Consider the following 17,269-nt stretch of genomic DNA (forward strand, 5'->3'; position numbering starts at 1 on the left):
AACAATCTAATTTGGATTAATCCCAATTTAATTTCAATGGTATACAAAAACTGCCTATATATCTCCATTTTCTCCCCCGTCCTCGGTGCTATTACTGTTACAATTATACAAGTCCATCAACACAGTTTTATAATCATTGCTTTATAGAGATGTCCTATAAATCACATAGAAAAAGAAAAGAATTACAAACAAAATACATTCATACTATATTTTGTATTTATCTACGTAGTTACTTTTACTTATGTTCCTTATTTTTTCTTCATGAGTGTTTGAGCAAGTCTTCTTTCCTGTCAGCCTGAAGGACTCTTAGTAGTATTTCTTACAGGGCAGGTCTGCTGGTAATACATTCTTGTTTTAAAAAAAACCTGTCAATGTGTGGTTTTCTCCTTTATTTTTGAAGGATAGTTTTTTTGGTGAATACATAATTCATTTTTTTTTTTTTAAGAGATAGGATTTTGCTTCATGGCCAAGGCTGGAGTGCAGCATCATGATCATAGCTCCTTGGAAACTTGAATCACTTCCTGGACTAAAGTGATTCTCCTGCCCCAGTTTCCCAAGTAGCTTAGGACTACGGGCATGCATCACCACCCCTGGCTAATTAAAAAAAGAAAAATAGAGACAGGGCCTCACTATGTTTTCCAGGCTAGTCTCGAGCTCCTGGCCTCAAGCAATCCTCTTGCCTCAGTCTCCCAAAGCATTGCGGTTACAGGCATGAGTCACTGTACCCGGCCCAGATACAGAATTCCTTACTGACGGTCTTTTTCTTTCTGTACTCTGAATAAGGCCTCCATGGTTCCTGATGAGAAATCAGTTGTTAATATTATTGAAGATCACTTGTACATAATGAGTTGCTTCTCTTTTGCTGCTTTCAAAATTCTCCCTGTCTTTGGCATTTGACAGGTTGATTATAACGTGTCTAGGTGTAGCTCTCTTACATTTATCCTACTTAGAGTTCATTGAGCTTCTTAGATGTGCAGATAAATCTTTTTCATCAAATTTGGGAAGTTTTTGGCCATTATTTCCTCAGATATTCTTTCTTCCCCTTTTTTCTCTTGTCTGTTCTGGAACTATCATTATATGTATGCTGGTGGGCTTGATGGTGGGTCTCTGAGGCTTTGTTTTTCTCAATTCTTTTTACTTTCTGTTCTCAGACTGGATAATTGCAAGCAGCCCATCTTCAGATTCTTTGATTTGTTATTTCTGCTCACTCAAGTCTGCCATTGGATTTCTCATTTCAGCTATTGTACTTTTCAACTCTAGAGCCTCTATTTTATTATCTTTTTATAAATTCTATAGCTTTATTGATATTCTACATTTGCTGAAGCATGTTCTCATTTAAAATGATACTTTGATTTTATTTTTATTTATTTATTTATTTATTTATTTATTTATTTATTTAAGACAGGATCTTACTCTGTTACCCAGGCTGGAGTGCAATGGTGAGATCATAACTCATTGCAGCCTTGACCTCCTGGGCTCAAGTGACCCTTCCATCTCAGTCTCACCGGTAGCTGGGATCACAGGTGTGCACCACCACGCCTGGCTAATTTTTGTATTTTTTTGTAAAGACATGGTCTTGCTATATTGCCCAGGCTGGTCTCAAACTGCTGAGCTCAAGTGATCCTCCTTCCTTGGTCTCCCAAAGTGCTGGGATTACAGGCATGAGCCACCATGTCCTGCTTTTATTTTATTCTTTACACCTGGTTTTCTTTCGTTCTGTAAGCATATTGATAGTAGTTGATTTAAATCCTTTGTCTAGTAAATCTAACATCTGGGTTTCCTCAGAGAAAGTTTCCATGAAGTACCATTTTCTCTGTATATGGGCCATGTTGTCCTTTTCTTCTCTGTCTCATAATTTTTTATTGAAGACTGGATATTTTAAATGATATAATGTGGCAACCCTGGAAATCAGATTCCTTTCTTCTCCAGAGTTTGTTATTGTTGCTGTTTGTTGTTGTTGTTGTGTTGTTTGCTTATATAGTAATTTTTATAAGTTAACTCTGTGAAGTCTCCACTCAGTTACTCTAGTGGCTAGTAATGATTGGACAGAAATTTTCCTAAGTGCTTGGCATTAATAAGTTTGTTAGCTTTTGCCAAAGAGCTCTCTCTATGTGTTGCAATGTGTATTCAGTGCTCTGGCAGGCAGTCTATAATGCTGCCTTAGCCTTCACTTCCTATTTGTGCAGAGCCTCAAGGTCCACCAAAGGCAAAAGAGTAGGGTCTTCTCAGGTCTTTCCTGGGCTGGCCTTCTAGATTCCCAGAAACACGCTGGAACTTTTAAAAGTCCTTTGTGGGCAGTTTATGGCTCAGGTTTTCCTTTAAAGACTTCTGTCAGCCTCTTGTTTTTCCCAAATGTTTTCTCTGCTTCAGGCAGCTGTAATGTTTAACAATTACTGATGATTGTTTTCAACAAATGTTCCAGGCCGTTTACATGGAGCCAGCTCTGAGTCTGGTTAAATAAAGACAAGCTCTGAGATTAGAGATTCCCAGGGAGTTACCAGACAGGTCAAATAGTGACAATCTCTAAAGATGAGACTTTTGGGGTGCTCCAAACATGTTCTGCTTTCTCTGGCGGCTGCTAAGATGCTGATTTTCACTACTACCATGGTTGTGAGGCTGCTGGTGTTCAAGGCTATTGTGATGCTAAGGAGACGGGGATGGGAGTAGGACAAGTTAAAACGCCACAGGGCTCTTTGTTCTTACTGAGATTCAATCATTTTCCCTGAAAATACTCCTTGTATTGTTGAAAATCTTTGGTTAATTTCCAGAGTTCCGAGAAGTTGATTATAACAATTTTTGGCCAATGTCTCACTGCTTTTATGGAGAAACAGATTTTGCAGAGGTTCTTACTCTGCCATTGTGAAGGTCAGAACCCTCAGTTGCAGTATTTTCTAAGTAACCACATCACATTGCTCACTCATACTTCACTTGTAGTCACCAAAATCTCTGAGTTTTTTGTTATCAACCACTGGTTACTCCTTCTTGTAGTTGATTGTTTTAAGTAGATTTAAGACATTTCATTTTTGCTAATTAAGTTTCATTTTCTTAACATTTGTTATAGTTCCAGGATAAATTATTTTGAATCCTGACATCAATAAGATTTTTTTTTTTAACTTTCTTTTAAGTCATAGATAACATTACTGGTCAAATCAGTGCATAGATCAGCTTTTTTATTTATTTATTTATTTATTTATTTATTTATTTATTTAAGACAGAATCTTGCTCTTTCACCCAGATGGGAGTGCAGCGGTGTGATCTTGGCTCACTGTAGCCTCTGCCTCCCAGGCTCAGGTGATTCTTGTGCCTCAGCCTCTCAAGTAGCTAGGCCTATGGATGCACACTACCATTCCCGGCTAAGTTTTGTATTTTTAATAGAGACAGGGTTTCACCATTTTGGCCTGGCTGATCTCGAATTCCTCCTCCACTGGATATCTCCTCTAGGGGCACATTTGTTTTCCATTAACTCGTTTTGAAATATGTGTCTATTTTCAAATAGTATCTCTAACATGACAAAATCTTACCAGTAAGACAACTTTTTCTAAAAAGGAAAGTTAGTTTCTAATGATTTATTCATAGTGAATTTTCCCAACTCTTCTTGTTTACTATTTCTTTACTCTTCACACATCATTTGTTTCTACAAAATATTATACTAACTGAAGTATCAGGGATCCATCACTGTTTTTGAAAAGTGGGGCAGACATCTTTCTATCCTCAATTTTCTAGGCTCTGTTTCATTTCCCCACACATTTCTCAAAGGGCAATAGCAATTGTGCAAGAATTCAATCTGCAACCTTAGCAATCTTGTCCCTGGTAAAGGAAAGGCCAGGAAGAACATAGTCTGGGGAAAAAACAGCTACACTGGTGGGTTCCAATATGGGCAGCCTGGGCAACTAACAGATAGCTGTTGGTGAGATGTGGGAAATCAACCACATCGGAGTTCCAGACCACGCTCAGAAGGATGTGGGGTGGTTCAGGGCTGGCTGTTTTTGTAATCATGACAGCACCCAGTCAGTAACTAGTGGATGGAGTAGAGAGGATCCAGCACTCCCCACCCCCCAGGCGAGGGAACTGGGTGAGAGTGCTGTAGGATAATAAAGCCCAGCCAAGGTGACTGAAATTCAGAGCTGGAGCTTCAGATCCAGTCCCTAAGACAGGAGTCCTGCCCAGTGAACTAGACCAACTATGCTGGAACAGAGGGCACTAACCCTCTTGAGACCCACTGCTGACTCGTTTCCTGTCTGTCTCAGGACGGCTCCAATAAAGCGTAGAACAGCTGTGATTCCAATCCTGAGGGGTCAAAGAAGGCAGGAGCTACCCAGAAATACGATTTTTGAGAGTTTGCACAGTATAATGGAAATAAAGATTTAGGGAGGCTAAGTATTCAAATCCCTTGGCAAGTTACTTAATATCTTTGAGTTTTAAGTTCCTCATTGATAAAATAAAGATAATAATATCTCTCTTGCAGGATTTGTATGAAGTAAAAAGTTATACCTCAAGTACTCAACACACAAGAGGCCCAGGAGGGGAATTTCATTTCGCACTTCATTTTTTTCTCAGAGCAATTTCCCATCTGTACTGCCAGATGGCGCCCGTGAGCAGTGCCGCCCTTCCCTAAGGCTTTTCTTTCCACGCTTCGGGCGCTAGGTAATCTTCCTCTCTCTTAGTACTCAGGCTGGCATTTAAAATCCAGTGTTGCACACAGACTTTGTGTTTCTAATCCATCTGCTCCATGAAGAACTGTGAAACCCAGAAATACCTATTTCTAGTCAGACACCCATTTCTCCAATAGGATTTGTCAGATGATAAGGCTTTGTGATATAACCATGCAGCTGGGCATTCAAAAGAAGTCAAACAACCCTTAATTAGGAATCTGGTTTTTTGCACATTTACCCCCACTATAAGCGTGTAAAGACGTAACGGTCACGCCGTGTAGGTTTGAATCTCAATGTTAGCATTAGGTGAGTGACCTTGGAAAACTATTTGACCTCTCTAAATCTCACTTTCTTCATCTATGAAATGGTTGTAATAATAGTAGCTGCTTCATAGGATTGTTGTGAGGTTAAATGAGATAACATACATAGGATACTCAACACAAAACCTGGCTCACAGTAAGTGCTCACTAAGTGTAAGCAATTATACTAACAAGAGCATAAGCTTTGAAGTCAGATGGAAATAGATTTGACTCCTAGCCCTTCGACTTAAAAATTGCATGATCTTAAATAACTTATGTAACCTCTCTGAGCCCCACTTGCCTCGACAGTGCAAGATTATTATGAATATTGCAGTGACATATATGCTATACCTTTTACTTTTTTTTGTATTATGAGCTATTTCAAACGGATTTGTGCTTACCTACCACAAACAAACAAACAGAAATAGCCCAATGATTTTCATGAAAGCAAATAATAGAATCAGGTTGAAGAAAAAGCAAAGGCAGGAAAAGTAAGAAAAAGACAGAGATAAGACTAGGCTCTTAGATAACATCATAAGATTAGGTCAGAAATTTAGCTTTGAGCTTCTTAGCATCCAAGGCAATAAAGAAGGGAAATATGGTTCGTTAGATGATTCACAGTGCCAAGATAAATGCAGAGGAGTTCTGAAGAAGAAACCCAGCTATTCCTAGTTCTGAGACTTAAGAGACTATAGCACATGGTGGATACACAATAGATATATAAATGCTAGCTGTTCTCATCTACAGCACAGAGGAAAGAGTGAGTCTAAGAATAAGGGCAACATGGGAGAGGTAACTTTCGAGGCGAATAAGACTGAAGAAAGATCTTCCAAGTGCCTGGGGGGCTGGAGAGGAGTGGGAGCCTGTACATAGGGGAAGCGGGTGACAGTATCTGGACCGTCCCCACACATCAACAGCAAGGCAGCTTTAAATGTGGTTTCACACCGGGGTGAAGGTGTTTCCCTCTGGCTGAAAGGCCCAGGAACTTTGTGGTATGAGGAGGCTGGAGGGAAAGGATGCCTTGCAAGCATTGTCCAAGCAGCTGTTTTGGTTTAGAGGCTATCCCTACTGGACATCTGGTGTTTAATGACAATCCTTTTTTTTTTTAGTGTGTTTTCTTTTGTTCTGTTTTCCTGAGGACCCAGACTTAGGGTTCTCAAGGAAAGAAAATGGTCAAGATAGCTGTAGGAAATGCTACCCTTTTTCTTCAATGTAATGACCTTCTCAGCCATTAGAACCAGTGGAGAAATTGTCACATGGCGAAAGGGATGGAGCTTGGAGGTGCAAGTGAAGAAGGAAAGATTCTGGTATCATTTAAACAGTAGGGAAAACAAAAACATAGGAATATTGCTTTAACAGGACACCCACATTCCTTTTCTCTGTGGCGTCTCAGAGAGGAGACTCTCAGAGCTGAAATTTTTACTTCTAGCTCTTCAGTTTGCAGATGAAGACTCTGAGGCCCAGAGGGCTCAAATAAATGTGTTTACATCATTTAGATCCCGCAGACAGTTCATATCAGAGCCAGGTCTGGGACCTATGCCTATGGATTCCTAGGCCACAGGGCATGTAGAAGAAAGTAGTCTTCTATAACATGTGTTACCATCTAGAGAAGAGACCTGAGGAGTAAGTTTGGGTGTCAGTCCGCAAGGCAGTAAAGCACATGTGAAACAGCTGTGGAGATATGGTCAGGGGCCTTTCTGCATTGTGATGGCTGTGTTTGCCTCCTGGTGCTTCAGTGGCCGCAACCCAACAGCTATAATCCCCATGGAGCTCTCCCTGCTGGCCTGCTGTGGGAGATCCCACATTGCCGTCAACCCACCTGGTACCTATGATGCTTCTTTGCTCAGTAAATAAGCATCTGTTCAATCATACATTGACTATCCGGTAGGGGCCAGGAACTGTACTAGGCACTTGAGTTAAAAATACAGAATACCTCTCTTAATGGGCTTCACAGTCTAGGTTAAATAGACAAGGGTAAGTGTGATGATCATTATAATAAAGATTCTATAGGAACACAGAAGAGAGAGCATTTTGCCCCGCCTAGGAGTGGAAAGTGGTCAGGGAAGGTATCTGAAAGAAAGGCTGAACTCAGACTGAAGTAGGAGTAGGAATGGACAGGAGGGGAGGGAAGAGGGCACAGTAAGCAGAGGGAGTCACCAGGGAAGGACACTGTGGCATGAGAAGGCATAAAATGTTCAGAAAATGGAAAGTGGTTTGATTTCCCAGAGTTGGGTATGGAGAGGACATATTTATTATGCAAAAACTGCAATTACTTTTGTACCAACCTAATAGTACCATACTCATTGCTTTCCTTTTTTTTTTTTTTTTCTTTAGACAGAGTCTGGCTCTGTTGCCTAGGCTGGAGTGCAGTGGTGCCATCTTGGCTCACTGCAACCTCTGCCTCCTGGGTTCAAGTGATCCTCCTGCCTCAGCCTCCTGAGTAGCTGGGACTACAGGTGCCTGCCACCACGCCCGGCTAATTTTTGTATTTTTAGTAGAGATGGGGTTTCACCATGTTGGTCAGGCTAGTCTCAATCTCCAGACCTCAGGTGATCTGCCTGCCTCAGCCTCTCAAAGTGCAGGGATTATAGGCGTGAGCCACCGCTCCCAGTCTATACTCGTTTCTTAGAGCTGCTCTAACAATACACCGTAAACTGCTTAAAACAACAAAAAATGTGGTCTCTCACAATTCTGGAGGCCAGAAGTCTGAAATCAATATGTCAACGGAGCCACCATCCCTCTGAAGGCTTTAAGGGGGAATATTTCCTTCCCTCTTCCTAGATTCCGGTGACCTCCACGACTCCTTGGCATTCTTTGGGTTGTAGCTGCCTTACTCCAGTCTGTCTCTATCTTCATATGGCTTTCTTCTCTCTCTGTGTATCTATCTCTTCTGTGTCTGCGTGTCTTCTCCTCTTATAGGGGCATCGGTCATTGGATTCAGGGCCCATCCTAATCCAGTATGACCTTATCCTAACAAATTACATCTCCAAACAGTTTATTTTCAAGTAAGGTCACATTCTGAGGTTATGGATGGACATGGATTGTGGGAGGACATGATTCAACCCACTCTAAGTACTTTACTGAAGAGAGAGTAGCCATCACCGTTTAGATTCTCAAACAAAGACCCCTAATCCAAATACCTTGATTCACTACCTAGGTGAATTTTGAATTGGGAAAGTAGAAGAGAGACAAGAAGCAGGTTACTCAGGCTTATCATGACCCTGTCACCCGGTTCCTAACCCCACAACCCAATCACCCGAACGAGCTGTTGACAGCCCTTCATAATGACTTCTTTGTGTACCTCCTAGTGCTCTTCACCTAAAAGATGCCCAACCAACCAAAGGGAATGAGAAACAGGATGTTACTGGGAACAAGTATCTCTTTGCTCATCTCAAGTTCCTTTGGCCATAAAGTGGGGGTAGAAATCATTGCCCAGCCCACCTTCGAGGGTTGCTGGAGGATTTTAAAAGATAACTGATTGAAGAAGTATATTGCAAGCTGTAGAGACCACAGACTTATTAGAGAATGGTGTTCTGATACCTTCCCTTCTCATACCACACTCCCCTCGACACCCTCTCCCCAACCCGCTGTCAGAAAATAAGCAGGGGTAGTGGGATATACCTAGCCGAAATCTGTGTTTTCTTCTGCTTTAGACACACAAGGAAGGCAGGCTCTGAGAGGAGCATCCAAGTCCCCCCTCTTCTTGGGACTTTGCCCTAAATAACCTTTGCATAGACAGAGTGTTGTTGCTTCCAAGTGTTCATGCCCAGGATGTTAAAAATGAGCTAATTAGAGATTACAATTAGGTTTGAATTCCTGAACGCAACACTTGCATTTTTGCTGCCCTCTCAGAGACAATTGAATAGTCACTAATTTTTAGGACTTCAATACCTTTAGGGCTTCCTGGCCTGCCTAGGACAGGCATAGCATGATCTCATCAGCCCAGGGTAGTAGCTTATTATCTCAGCAATCATCTGTTTTCTAAGAATTCTCCGCAGGACCAGTTCCTGGTATAGTTCTGATTGTTATCTTTGTACCCTCTATATGACATTCTAGCTCACCCTGCCCAGGCATAGTAGAAGGGGACAGGATTGGAGATCAGGACATCTGGGTTCCAGGCATGACTGTTACATATAAAGTTGGTGGCTTTGGTTAAGTCACGGCTGTCTTCTGGCCTTCAATTTTCGTATCTATAAAAAAAGTATTAAAATGTTTTCATATGTGAGTTGTTTCTGTGAAAAGTGTCCCTGAATGTCATCATTTTCTCAAAAGCGTCTATGACCAATAAAGATTAAGAATCCTTGGACTGGTTGATTTATAATCTTTTTTTTTTTGAGACAAGAGTCTCGCTCTGTCGCCCAGGCCAGAGTGCAGTGATACGATCTTGGTTCACTGCAAGCTCCGCCTCCCACGTTCACGCCATTCTCCTGCCTCACCTCCCAAATAGCCAGGACTACAGGCGCCCGCCACCACACCCGGCTAATTTTTGTATTTTTAGTAGAGATGGGGTTTCATCGTGTTAGCCAGGATGGTCTCGATCTCCTGACCTTGTGATCTGCCCACCTCGGCCTCCCAAAGAGCTGGGATTACGGGCATGAGCCACCACACCTGGCCATTTGATTTATAATCTAATTTATCTTCTTTTTTTTTCTTTTAGAGACGGAATCTCACTCTGATGCTCAGACTGGAGTGCAGTGGGGTGATCTCGGCTCACCTCCACCTCCCAGGCTCAAGTGATTCTCCTGCCTCAGCCTCCCAAGTAACTGGGATTACAGGTATGTGCCACCGTACCCAGCTAATTTTTGTATTTTTAGTAGAGACCAGGTTTGGCCTTGTTGGCCAGACTGCTCTCAAACTCCTGGCCTCAAGTGATTCGCCAGCCTTGGCCTCCCAGAATGCTGGGAGTACAGGTAAAAGCCACTGCGCTCAGCCTTGTAATCTAATTTAGGATGGTTCTTTGGTTCTGTGCATGCAGGGATATCATACATCTAACTGTTGAGCAAGTTTTTGACTGCCAACTGTATGCTAGGTCCTTTGATGTGGCCCAAGGATGCAAAAGCAATGAAGACACCTTCCAAGGAAGCCACTCTCCCATGGAGGAGACAGACACACACACACACACACACACACACACACACACACACACAAAAGCCGTAAAATCAGACTTCCAAAATACAATGATGGAGAAACACAGGCATTTGAGGAACACAGAATACCTGGAAATGTTTGTAACTTATCCTCCTCACATGAAAGTCACAAACTGCTGAAAAGAGAGGGGTTTTAAGAGTTTCCTTGCAAGTTTAAAAAACAGAGGGCGCTTTCCCTCTCGGTCAATCTGAAGATCCAGGCTCCCACCGACCTCCTTTCTCCAAGACCCTCCAACCACGGCCTCTCGCCTTGTGCTGCTAGCGAGCTTGTTGAACTTAAGCGGGAATGGACCTCTTCCTTTCTGGATATAACCCCAAGATGTATTCCTCAGACCTCCTCCTTCTGGGATGAGAAGTCCCACACCTTCTATTAGTCCTGGAGTCCTACCAACATTCCTTTTCCTGCCCTTGTTGGGGGGACTCTCTTGGGCCCCTTTCGCGTCTAGCACTCCTGGAGTGGACTCAGGAATGCTGATGAATGCATTATCACACAGGCATGTTTTTCTTGCTTGGGTGTCGATCTGAGCAGTTTCCAGTGAACTTATGGCTCTGCAGAAAGCATTGTTAAATGGGAAATTTATTTTAAAAAAGAAAAGCAAGAATATTTATATGGTGCATGGCAAGTCAGAGAGGCAGATGTTATAGAGGTCTGGGTTCGAGTCCTGGTTTCCTTACATGCACCCTGGGTCCAAGCCTTTCCATGTGTCTCTACCCCGTAGTCCCAGCTACCATCACTTCTGCCTTCATCTGTTCCACTTAACTTCCACGTATACCTCATCATAATTTATTCTCCATATGGCAGCCAGAGGGATCTTTTTAAAATGTAAATCAGAGCATGCCACTCCCCTGCTAAAATATTTCAGATAGTTTTGCTGCACTTAGGATGAAATCCAAACTCCTTGACAAATCTTGTAATACCTTCCATATTCCGACATCTGCCTACCTCTCTAGCCCTATCCTGAACCTCTCTCCTCACTGTCTAAGCTCTCTGACCTTCTGTCTGTCCCTTCATCACAGGAATGTCATTTCTGCCTCAGGACGTTTGCACCTGCAGTTTTTGTTGACTGAACTGTATTTCCCCAAGACCTAGGCATGGCTCCTTCTTGTGAGTCAGGGTTTAGTTTCAAAGAGACCTTTGTTTTTTCTTCTTCTTTTTAAAGAAGTCTTTTCTGATCATTTCATCTAGAATTTCCCTATCACAGCTTTTTCATTCTGCTTTCTTTTATTCTTTTCATGGTATTTATTTATTGTAATTTGAAATCATTTTGTTTGTTTGTTAAATGTCTTCCCTGTTCCCCTCATTGACTGTCGCAGTCACTAGAGTATCTAGAATAGGGTGTAAGCATAATAGATAATCAATAAGTTGTTGAATGTTCGAGTGAGTGACTATGCTAAAAGTCATTTAATATACCTGAGCCCCAAATTCTTTAACAATAAAATGGGGAAGAATGTCTCCTTACGTACATATTGGATTTATTTTTATTTATTTTTACTTTTTGAGATGGAGTCTTGCTCTGTTTCCCAGGCTGGAGTGCAGTGGTGCGATCTCAGCTCGGTGCGATCTCAGCTCACAGCAAGCTCCTCCTCCCGGGTTCATGCCATTCTACTGCCTCAGCCTCCCAAGTAGCCAGGACTACAGGTGCCTGCCACCACGCCCAGCTAATTTTTGTATTTTTAGTAGAGACGGGGTTTCACTGTGTTAGCCAGGATGGTCTCGATCTCCTGACCTGGTGGTCTGCCCACCTTGGCCTTCCAAAGTGCTGGGATTACAGGCGTGAGCCACTGCGCCCGGCCTACATATTGGATCTTCAATCATTGTTAGAAAACTCTCTGTGGTAGATATGGGTGTTATAGCCACAGAAGAAATGGAAATCCAGAAATCATTTGGGCTAAATAATTTGCCTAAAATCATAGTTGTGCCCTGAAAGTTTATCCTCATTGAGATGCCAGTGAAGATCTGGGAGAGAGAAGCAAGGGAGAGAAATTTTCTATGTTCTTCCAAGTTTTAAATCTCACCAAAAAGCCACTCATTGGAGAACGGAGTCATATACTATCTATCTAGTACTCCTGACAGCAAGGTCTGTGGCTAGGACTCTATATGCCCACACAGAATTCTTCTGCATCTGATTCATTCTGAGCACACCCACCACATTCAGTCATTCATTTGCTTGTATAGGTTGGTGTGAAAGTAATCGCGGTTTTTGCTATTACTTTCAAAGGCAAAAACCGCAATTACTTTCGCACCAACCTAATACATCCATTCATTGCATACATGCTGTTAGCAGCCAGTCGCTATTGTAGGTACATGGCAGCTTCAGGGAGGAACCCCTGATTCATAATAAGGGTATGTCCCTGGAATCCCCTAGAAATGGATAGTCCCCAATGGGGTCTATTCGTCAAACTCAAATTCTTGAGGCTAATTAAAGTAATACATTTAAAATGATTGTTAGACCAGGTGAGGTGGCTCATGCTTGTAATCTCAGCACTTTGGTAGGCCATGGTGGGCAGATCACTTGAGGCCAGGAGTTCGAGACCAGTCTGGCCAACATGGCAAAACTCTGTCTCTACTAAAAATACAAAAATTTGTAGGGCAAGGTGGCACAAGCCTGTAATCCCAGCTGAGGCTTAGGCGGGAGAATCACCTGAACTCTGGAGGTGGAGGTTCCAGTGAGCTGAGATTGCGCCACTGCACTCCAGCCTGGGTGTCAGAGCGAGACTCTGTCTCAAAAAAAATAAAAATAAAAAATAAACAAATAGGCCGGGCGCGGTGGCTCAAGCCTGTAATCCCAGCACTTTGGGAGGCCGAGACGGGCGGATCACGAGGTCAGGAGATCGAGACCATCCTGGCTAACACAATGAAACCCCGTCTCCACTAAAAATACAAAAAAATTAGCCGGGCGTGGTGGTGGCGCCTGTAGTCCCAGCTACTCGGGAGGCTGAGGCAGGAGAATGGCGGGAACCCGGGAGGCGGAGCTTGCAGTGAGCCGAGATCACGCCACTGCACTCCAGCCTGGGCGACAGAGCGAGACTCCGCCTCAAAAAAAAAAAAATAAATAAATAAATAAATAAACAAATAAATAAAATGCTTGTTACCCAGGATTCTGGCATGGAGTAGGCACTCAAGAGATGTTAGTGATAATGATGTTAGAACATGTACCTTTTTCCTCAGCCAGGTTGTCTAGAAGAGGAGAAAGAGATTTAAAATGCCCTTGGCAATTTTTCCCTCCCAGAGTCATCCTGTTAGAGAAATCCAGCTCACATGATTCCCATTGCCTTTTCCGAAATCCACAGCCTATACAAGCAACTGAAAGTAATAAGCATAATTTAAATGCTGTGTCTTTCCTAATTAAAATCCATCCAGAAAGGGATGCCAGGGTTATTTTTGTCTATGTGGCAGAGGAAGTTTTATTACATAAATCCAGCCTTCTCAACAGAGTCCAAGAGGAGGTGTGTCCATGTGTGCTTGTGTGTGTCTGTGTGTGTGCACACATGCACCCATATGCATGTAGCATGAGTTTGGGGGTGTGGCCAAGAATGCATGGTTGGCATTGAACAGGTTGAAGGGTCTGAATTTTCAAAGGGAGCTATTGATAGAGCCACTGGCAATTGCTTCCCAAGGCATCTTAGGCTGGTGAAGAATCTTGGAGTCTGCCTTGGCCCTCTTCGCTAGTTCTCAAGAAACACACTGGGATGGCTTTTCCATGAGGGGATGTTGACCTAGCTCTCTCAGCAGAGGCTCCACATGCTTGGTGGCTCTTCTTGGAAACACTGGTTGCCAGAGCAGCTGTGTCAGCCTGGTTCTCCAGAAAAGATGGGAAAGCAGTCAGGGAGCCCTCTGCTAACCCAAGGGCTTCTTTCCAGGGGACAGCTCCCAAGAGCAATCCACACAGGAAACCCAGTCCAGATAGAAAAGAGACGACAATGGAAAAACAAGGAGGAAAAGAAGAGAAGGAAGGAAAAGGAAGAAGGGCAAGGAGATTTAAAAGGCTTAATTAAGAGACATTCTGAGGATGGGTTTTCTTTTCAAGGGCAGGAGTTCATTTCTGTGTGGGAGGCCAGTTGGCTGAAGTATGAAGATAGTTTGTGGCACACATTTCATTTTCAAGGGACTCTTCCTTCCCTTCACCTGGCCCTGAACTGTTGCTGTAACTCTACTAATACTTGTGAGATGAATCTCAATGTATTTTCTCATGTTGGTAAATTTGTTTCTTCTCTGGCAGCCCCTCTGCCACATTGCTGCTGGGAAGGAGAATGTCCTAGAGTAGGCAAGAAGACAGATATGATGCTAAGGGAACTTCCTACCCAACAGGAAAGAAGGGGGAAAATGCATCTGCAGGTCTGATGAGGGGGCTCAGAAGAGAGAAAAGACAGGGCAAGAGATAAGAGATGGGATGCTTCCACCCCTCAACTCAAACCCAGGGTCGTTGTGGGTAGGAGGGGAGGAAAGATATTGGGCAGGAGTCTCAAAACTTCCAGATAGGGAAATAGGATAACGCACACCTGGGAAATAGAAAGGTCTTGGAGACAGCCCATGGTTAGTCGCCACAGCATCCAGCATGGCACAACAGCAGCAGGCTAGCAGGGCTGAGGAAGGTCCATATGAATGGGCTGGAGGTCCAACTGGCTGAGATTTGCGGACTCCAGCTTGGTGCAGGGAACACATTGGAGGCCCCCAGGGAGATGCAGAGGCTGAAAGAAATGAAGGACCAAAACAGCCCCCAGGCTGTAGATAAGGGGGTAGGGACCTCACCTCTGGAGTCCAGGTCAGGGATCACACACAAGGCTCTGAAGGACAAGGTGAGATTCGCCTTCCCAGGCAAATAGGCGCAAACCAGACTAGAACAGCCCACAGATCAGCACAGACCTGAGGCCAGCATGGGAACCTGAGACTCCCCACCTCATCGCCATAGAATCTGTGAGTTCTACCTGCAGCCAGCCACAATCTTGAGAAACAGAAGAAGGTGAAAAGATCTTGAGAGAAATTTTCCTGGATATTTGTACTTTGAATGAATTGAATTCTTAACCCAAAGATATCAAATTGAGTGAAAGATCCTGCTTTGAACTGGAAAAGAAGAAATTATATGTACCTGGCCAATTAAGTTTTTAATGAACTCAAATAAGGATGAAATCAAGTACAGGTCATTTTAAGAGCTGCGTTTTTTTCACAACTCAGTTGTAGTGTAAAGTTTTTGACCACTCAGTAATAAGGACCTTGCACATTTGCAAATAAATTTAGAGTGTACGAGTCATTTTCACATATGTTATTTTTTTTGAACTTCACATTGAATAAAGATGGATGTTAGTCTGACTTTACAGATGCAGAAAATGGAAGCTCAGCAATAGTAGGGCACTTGCCAAAGCTCAATGTAGATGAAGGCCTGCTCTAGGGCCATTTCAACTACAAACTGCATAGTCTCAGTCTAATACAGTGATGCTCAACTGGGGCAACTTTTTTTGGCAATTTCAATTGTCACAACAGAGGAGAAGGGGTGCTATTGGCACAGGACAGCCCCCACAACAAAGACTTATCTGGCCCAAAATATCAAGATTGCTGAGGTGGAGAAACCCTCTATGATATTACAGAGGATTCCCAGAGTGGAAAATGACTGTCTCTTTTCACACTTGTAGAAATGGAAAAGAACTCAGAGCTGAGACAATTGCAACTTAACAAGAAAGCCCCAACTACCAAACTTATTGGAGCTTCATTTCCAAAATGCTGTTGGCGATGGGTGAGTGAGAGGTCTTGCAGAGGATTAAGAAGAAATTGTGTTCACTATGGACAGGGGAGTACCCAGAGGTATACTGAATGCAGATAGTATTTAATCTCCCCTCCTTTGACAAGATAATTATCTTCAGCAACAATCATAAAATAAAACAAATAATAGTAACTGACAGAAAACCATGCTTTTTAAAATTTTTATTGAATGTCATGTTAATAGTCATGTCATAAGGATGGCAACAGTAGACACTGGGGAATACTAGAGGTGGGGAGGGAGGGAGCAGGGGGCAAGGGTTGAAAAATTATTGGGTGCTTGCTCACCATCTGGGTGACAAGATCATATGTATCTCAAACCTTAGCATCACACAATATATCTAGTATGGTTTGGCTGTGTCCCCACCCAAATCTCATCTTGAATTGTAGCTCCCATAATTCTCCGAGGGAGAGACCTGATGGGAGATAATTGAATCACTGGGGGTGATTTCCCCCATACTGTTCTCATGGTAGTGAAAAAATCTCAGGAGCTCTGATGGTTTTATAAGGGGAAACCCCTTTTAGCTTGGCCCTCATTCTCTCTTGTCTGCCGCCATGTAAGACATGCCTTCTGCCATGATTGTGAGGCCTCCCCAGCCATGTGGAACTGTGAGTCCATTAAACATCTTTTTCTTTATAAACTACACAGTCTTGGTATGTCTTTATCAGCAACATGAAAGCAGACTAATACAATATCCATGCATATATGTCCCCTGAATCTAAAAAAATTAAAATTATTAAATAGCAATGATGTTAGTAAAATAAATAAGTAAATATAGCAAAACAGGAAAAGAGCAGTAGACAACTCATACTTTTTAATTACATTAGTGTATCTTCTTTTAAAAGAAAAAAACGTATACCCACATATCAGGCAGTGGCAATAATGCATAATAATATTACAGATTTTGTGTTTGTGCCTGAACTTCTGTAAATTTGATAATAACTTTGTCAAAATTGGTCTTCTAGGCATATTTGACTGGGTAACCAGATTTATCAAGCTATTTTCACTCACAGTTGATCAGAGAACTTTTAATTAATTTTAATTTTGAAATGTGCTTTCACACCGAGGAACAGATTTGCATATAGTAATTTTAATACTGACTTGAGGGCAAGTTTAGAAGAGATTCATAAAAATCCTATTCCCCAACAGGTTTCAGAAATTGCAATACTGCCCATGTCTTTGTTTCCTTTCAGGATTTATCCTAGCAGCTTTTCAAAGTCTTCGTATTTGAAAATTCCACCGCCGGGCGCGGTGGCTCAAGCCTGTAATCCCAGCACTTTGGGAGGCCGAGGCGGGCGGATCACAAGGTCAGGAGATCGAGACCACAGTGAAACCCCGTCTCTACTAAAAATACAAAAAATTAGCCGGGCGCGGTGGCGGGCGCCTGTAGTCCCAGCTACTCAGGAGGCTGAGGCGGG

Source organism: Macaca nemestrina, chromosome 17 (genome assembly GCF_043159975.1).
Source record: "Macaca nemestrina isolate mMacNem1 chromosome 17, mMacNem.hap1, whole genome shotgun sequence".
In the NCBI taxonomy this organism is placed as follows: Eukaryota; Metazoa; Chordata; class Mammalia; order Primates; family Cercopithecidae; genus Macaca; species Macaca nemestrina.